This window comes from Vulpes vulpes, chromosome 13 (assembly GCF_048418805.1).
Source record: "Vulpes vulpes isolate BD-2025 chromosome 13, VulVul3, whole genome shotgun sequence".
Lineage (NCBI taxonomy): Eukaryota > Metazoa > Chordata > Mammalia > Carnivora > Canidae > Vulpes > Vulpes vulpes.
The window spans coordinates 134,606,816-134,613,242 of record NC_132792.1 but is presented as its reverse complement, the minus strand read 5'-3'; the positions used below and the strand labels follow the sequence as shown (position 1 = coordinate 134,613,242).

The following is a 6,427-nucleotide window of genomic DNA, read 5'->3' as shown; positions in this document are numbered from 1 at the left end:
AAACACAAAGTAAATGAGTGGGACTACATCAAACTAAAAACCTTCTGCATAGCAAAAGAAACAATCAGCAAAATGAAAAGGCAACCTATAGAATAGTAGAAAATATTTGCATATCATGTATATGATAAGCAGTTACTATTTAAAAACTATGAAGAACTCTACAACTCAAAAGAAAAAAAGAACAATTTAAAAATGGGCAGAATAACTTACTAGATATTTCTTCAAAGAAGACCTACAAATTGCCAACAGATATATGACAAAATGCTCAACATCACTAACCACCTCAAAATCACAACGAGAAACAATTAATTGTTGGTGTTAACAAAATGGATTCCAATAAGCCATGCTAGAGCCAGAAGAGAAATAAGGAAATCGTTAAGGAAGTCAGCACCTACATTAAGAAAATTGGCTACAACTCTGACACAGTAGCATTTGTGCCAATTTTTGATTGGAATGGTTACAACATGCTGGAGCCAAGTGCTAACACGCTTTGGTTCAAGGGATGGAAAGTCACCTGTAAAGATGGTAATGCCAATGGAACCATGTCCTGGAAGTTCTGGATTGCATTCTGCTAACAACTTGTCCAATTGACAAGCCCTTGCATTTGCCCCTCCAAGATGTCTACAAAAGTGGTGGTGTTGGTACTGTCCTTATGGGCTGAGCAGAGACTGGTGTTCTTAAATCTGGCATGGTGGTCACCTTTGCTCCAGTTAATGTTGCATCTGAAATAAAGTTTGTCGAAATACATCATGAAACTTTGAATGAGGTTTCCTGGGAACAATGCAGACTTCAATGTCAAGTATGTATATGTCAAAGATGTTTGTTATGCAATGTGGCTGGTGACAGCAAAAATGACCTACCAATACAAGTGGCTGGCTCCATGGCTCAAGTGATTATCTTGATTGTCCTGAACCATCCAGGCCAAATCAGTGCTGGACATGCGGCTGTGCCAGGTTGTCACACATCTCACATTGCTTGCAAGTTTGATGAGCTGATGAAGAAGATTGATCCTGGTTCTGGAAAAAAGTTGGAAGATGTCTCCAAGTTCTTGAAATCTGGTGATGCTGCCATCATTGACATAGCTCCTGGCAAACCTATCTGTATTGAGAGCTATTTTGCTGTTTGTGATATGAGACAGTTGCTATGGGTGTCATCAATGCAGTGGACAAGAAGGCAGGGGGAGCTGGCATGGTCACCAGGTCTGAAAGTTTAGAAGGCTAAATGAATATTATCCCCAATACCTCCCACCCAGTCTTAATCAGTCTTAATCAGTGGTGGAAGAACAGTCTCAGAACTCTTTGTGTCAACTGGCCATTTAAGTTTAATAGTAAAATAATGGTTAATGATAATAATGCATCCTGAAGCCTTCAGAAGGAAAAGATAATGTTTTGTGGACCTGTGTGTGTGTGTGTGTGTGTGTGTGTATGTGAGTTTTAAGTTATTAGTTTTTAAAATCAGTATTTTAAAATCAGTTTCTATTACTGATTTCACAGTTTTTCCATGTATGTATATATAAATAATATGTATACATGTTTGAATGTAAAAATATGTGGGTGTGTATATGTGTGTATATCTACCTACATATCTCTCTCTCTCTCTCTCTCTATATATATATATATATATATATATATATCAGCAAATATGTGTATTTATAAATCTATTTAAAAATGGGAAAAAATTACAACAAAATGAGATGATAGAATTTGTTTTTTTCTGTCTTTTCATTTCTCTGAGCAATGTGGTATGCACCTCTTTCCATTTCAGTAGGATATATATCTACCTTATTCTTCTTAGATGTAAAATATATATCTAGAATAATTTAATTCCCTATAGATGGACCTTTAGATTATTCACATTTTTTCCTTGTTATAAACAAAGCTGCACTAAAACTCATACAAACATCTTTGTGTATATTTGTGAGGGTTTCTGGGGTCCGATTCCTAGAAATCAAATTTCTGAATTGAAGGCTATGGACTTGAATATCTCTATGGTTTATTACCAAATCATTCCTTCAGAGTGGTTGGCTTCCACATTGTTACAAACTCTTGTTAGGAAAAGGGCCACACTGTGATATGTTGTTTTCTCCAACAGGCTAAGAACGTGGTGTCCAGCATTCTTTAAGCCTTTTGTTCTATTGACAAGGAGGAGGGGAGGTTTCAGCGATGTGGAGGGAAAGGACAGAGAGGCAGGGCCCCTCAGCAGAGCTCTGTATCTTTTCCATCATGGTCCTGAGCCATTCTGGCCTGGTGCAAACTGGCAGATCCACTTAATAGATCAAAAACCCTGCAGTTAAATGGACTTACCTATCTTAAAAGGCTGTTTCATACAATTCTGATGTTATACAAGCATGCTTTTGAGGGGATTTTACCTCCCATTTCCTCCTTTGTGAGAAATGATTAAATTATTCCTTTGTAACTACATTCAGTAAGCTCTCTGAGATGGGTTCTAATACACCTGATTTTCTGCAGTCTTTGTATTTCCAGGGCTGCTGTCCCTAAGCAAGCTTGGCTAGCTCCCTCATTTTCGTTACCCATCAGAGCAAGCTGTGTGAAGAGCCCCCACTGCCCTTGCCATAATGTCAAGTGTTGCCTCACAGCTTTCCTTGCAGCCTCGTTTTTGCTCACAGGATGACTTTAATAATTTATGTGGTTTTTTACTTTCCCTCTGCCCTCTAATTTCTCACAGCTGGGTTCCTGGCCTGCCAGTGAGCCCTGCTCTGAACTTTTTTTTCCAAAAGGGACGCCTCGGTCTAGCACCTTGTTTAAATCCTTCCTTATTTCTTTGGATATCTTCCTGTTTCTGTCACTGGCAGTACCACAGCTAGATCTACTATCCCCAGCTATCCATCTTTTGTAATCCAACTGTGAGAACCAAAGCAACAAGCTAATAGACCTTCATTGCCACGCTCAGCATTTCCAGCTTTCTTTGGTAAATACAGATCAAGCACGGTAAGTGGAATTAAACACATATCCTTTTTGAAGGCAATCTTTGATCTTCAAAATTACCATATTTATTTTATCGCCCTGCTTCGCTATTGCAGTGTAGTGGGAGGAAATGTTTAAGTACTTGAGAGGCTTTTCTGCCAGAGTCAGCAGTGACTTGTCAGGCAAACAACTTCTGAGGTGCAGCTTTGATCTCGATGGCCTTCATTTGATAAGACACAAGCTTTGAAATGGGAAATTGAGAAAGACTTTAGAAAAGGTGTTTATTTCATGGCTATATATGGATCTTTACCTGCCAATAGATACTTTTTTAAAAAGCTTCTAAACAAAGATGATAGAGATATATCTCTTTTGAAGGGTAGAATCAGAACTGTATCAGCCAGGCTAATAGGACTGGGAAGAGGTCAAGGTTAGCGGTTGGAAATACGGCTCCTGGTCTGTGTGGTCATCAGAGCTGGGATAGATAGACAGTATGATAAATGAATCATTGACCTTGTGGTTAAACAGTCTGACCAGTCTTTTTAGATTGACAAGCTTCCCACCTAGTGTGCTATGGTTACTCATGTGCAGAAAATGAGTTATGAGGATAGCTCATTATATTACACGAATAATAGTGAGGAGACAGGGCAGTGCCATCGATGGTTAGGGAAGGCAGCAGATACCGTGATTTGTGTTTTACAAGCGGGAAAAAGAAAGTCCTTGAATTTCCCTTTTTAAAAATAACTCCGAGACTATGAATCTTTATCTGTTTCATTAGACCATGAACTTCTTGAGAATAGGTTTTGTGTTTTTACTCCAAGCACCTAACAGTGCCCATTGAATAAATATTTGTTGAAATTATCAGCCACAAACTAATTGTAAAAGAAGAAGTTCATTCATTCATTCTGCTCAACAAACATTTTGGAGCCATTATTATGTGTTGGGTTTTGGACATTCGGATGAATAAGAAATTCCATAGTTTTACCAGGGTTCACAGTTTAGAAGAGGAAATAGGCATTGTTTCAGATGGCATAACAGAGGCTGAACAAGAGAAAAGGCAATGGCTAATGAATGAATGAATGAATGTTCATACCATAGAACATTATACAACAATGAGACTGAATGATCCAATGAAAAAGCAATGGCTAATTTTATACTGGGGGCGGTGGTTAGGTAACCTGAAGTGATGCTTTAACTGGGTTTATTTTTGAAGGTTCATTTAAATATGACACACACATAGTATACATGTATGGTAAATAGCTTAATGTATTTTGCCAAACTGAACACATCATATAAACCAGTACTCCAGAAACATCTGTTTTCCCTCCTGTTTACTATTCCCATTTGACTTCAAAGGGCATAAAATGTTTGTGCCTACAATTAGTGCCTTAAAGTCATAGAAACCATATATGTGCTCTTTTATGTGCCTGGTTTCTTCTACCAGATGTTAGGGCTGTGAGATTCATCTACATTTCTGGGTATAGATGAGGATCATTCAGTCTCATTCTTGTATAATGCTCTATAGTATGAATATTCATTCATTCATTTATTCATTCAATTTTCTTACTATTTGATGGACATTTTCAGTCTTTGTTACAGATAGTGGTTATGAAATTCTAGTACATGTGCTTTAGTGAAAATATGTATGCATTTCTGTTGAGTATATACCTAAGAGTGCAATTCCTGGTTCTTATGGTATATTTAGCTTTAGTAGATACTTTCAAACAGTTTTCCAAAGTGGTCGTACTAACTTATACCACCAGTGGTAGTATATGAAGGTTTTGTTTGCTTCACTTCCTTGCCAACACTTAATTTTTTTTTTCTCTTTATTTCAGTCATCCTATGGCTGGTCATATTCTAGGTTAGCAGAGTTTTGAAAGATGCATTGTGCATTATCAGGCACATGGAGTGGAAGAGGGTTTTCTGGGGAAGCTCAGAAAGGGTGCTCAGGAAAGGGGGGCCAATGGGGGTTTTCAGGTATGAACCTCATTTAGTTACGTAAACTGCAGGTAAGTCAAACACACAAATAATATGTCCCCAAAGTATTGTTTGTAGTAGAAATTTACGGTAAAGTTTGAAGTAGAAACAGACTTTATAGCGAGGCAATTTGCCATCAGCTGGTGAGTCAAACACAGTGTATAGGCTCGCAGCTCTGAAAGGAATAAACAAATGGCATTCCAAATGGGAGACTCTGACATGTTGGCAGCTTGTGGGTAAGTACAGGTAAAAACAATTCATAACGATAAAACAGTGATGCTCTAGTAGGTACTCCCTATTAGATGTCTTTACCTAGTGAAGTAAGGAGTGCATATCCAGCATAGTACCTCCAGGGGGCTTCTGGCATGCATCTACCATACTACTTTGTAATATGAGTGTGTCTTCTAGTTACCTACCACTTGAGTAATTCTTTTTATTATTCTTAGTAATAGAACCCCCAGTTTTATTTCTGGAGGAGGTGTTAGTATGCCTAATTAAAAACTGTATTTCCCAAATTCCTTGCAACTATGTTCTGATCAAGTGAAATGTAAATGTAAATATTGTATGCCACTGCTGGATATTGTCCTTAGGGAGAAAATATACCCTTTTTCCCCCCTCTATTTTCTTTCCTAGAGGCTTAAATGGGGATGTGATAACTGGGGCCTGAGCAATCATCTTGGACCGTTAGGTGGAAGCCACATACTGAAGATGGCAAAAGGCTCCTGAATGCCTGATTTCATTAAGCAGCCATACCAGCCCTAGACTTCCTACTTCTGGATTTCTTTTTCTATGAGAGAGTAATACATTTGTATCTTGTTTAAGCCAGGGTTTTTTGTGCACACATGCTCTCTCTCTGTTATTTGTAGCCCAATCTAACATTAACTAGAAACTGTATATCAGGAAGAGGAAAGCTCTTCCTAGAAACCAGTGTGTGGGAAGAAAGGACATGAGCTTTTTATTTTTAAAAGATTTTATTTATTTATTCATGAGAGACACACAGAGAGGGTTAGAGACATAGGCAGAGGGAGAAGTAGGCTCCCTTTAGGGAGCCTGATACGAGACTTGGTCCCAAGACCCCAGGATCACTACCTAAGCCAAAGGCAGATGCTCAACCATTGAGCCACCCAGGCGTCCCAAGGAATGAGCTTTTAAGTATAAACGCTTCCTGGTAATTCTCTATAATACCATAGACATGGAGTTTGTATGGTGTCTGATATGCTACAAATAAGCCTTTGTTGAATTAAAGTGAACTGTTGCTTAAATCAATAGAAGAAAGTAATTGTATTACTTTCCTATTGCTGCTGTAACAAATTACCACAAACGTTGTGCCTCAAAACAACTTTATTATCTTATAGTTCTGGAGGGCAGAAATCTAAAATCAGTTGCATTTGGCTAAAATCAAGGTGCTAGTAGGCCTGTGTTTCTTCTGGAGGCTGTAGGAGAGCATTCATGCCTTTGTCTTTTTCTAGCTTCTAGACTCTACTCACGTTCCTTGACTCATGGCCATACATTCCTCCAACTTTGCTTCT

General features: G+C 38.3%; 1 pseudogene; it reads left to right on the top strand.

The window, feature by feature from the left end:
• Window positions 1–305: 305 nt before the first annotated feature.
• On the top strand, window positions 306–1,221 carry LOC112921733 (elongation factor 1-alpha 1-like; annotated as a pseudogene).
• The last annotated feature ends 5,206 nt before the right edge of the window (window positions 1,222–6,427 follow it).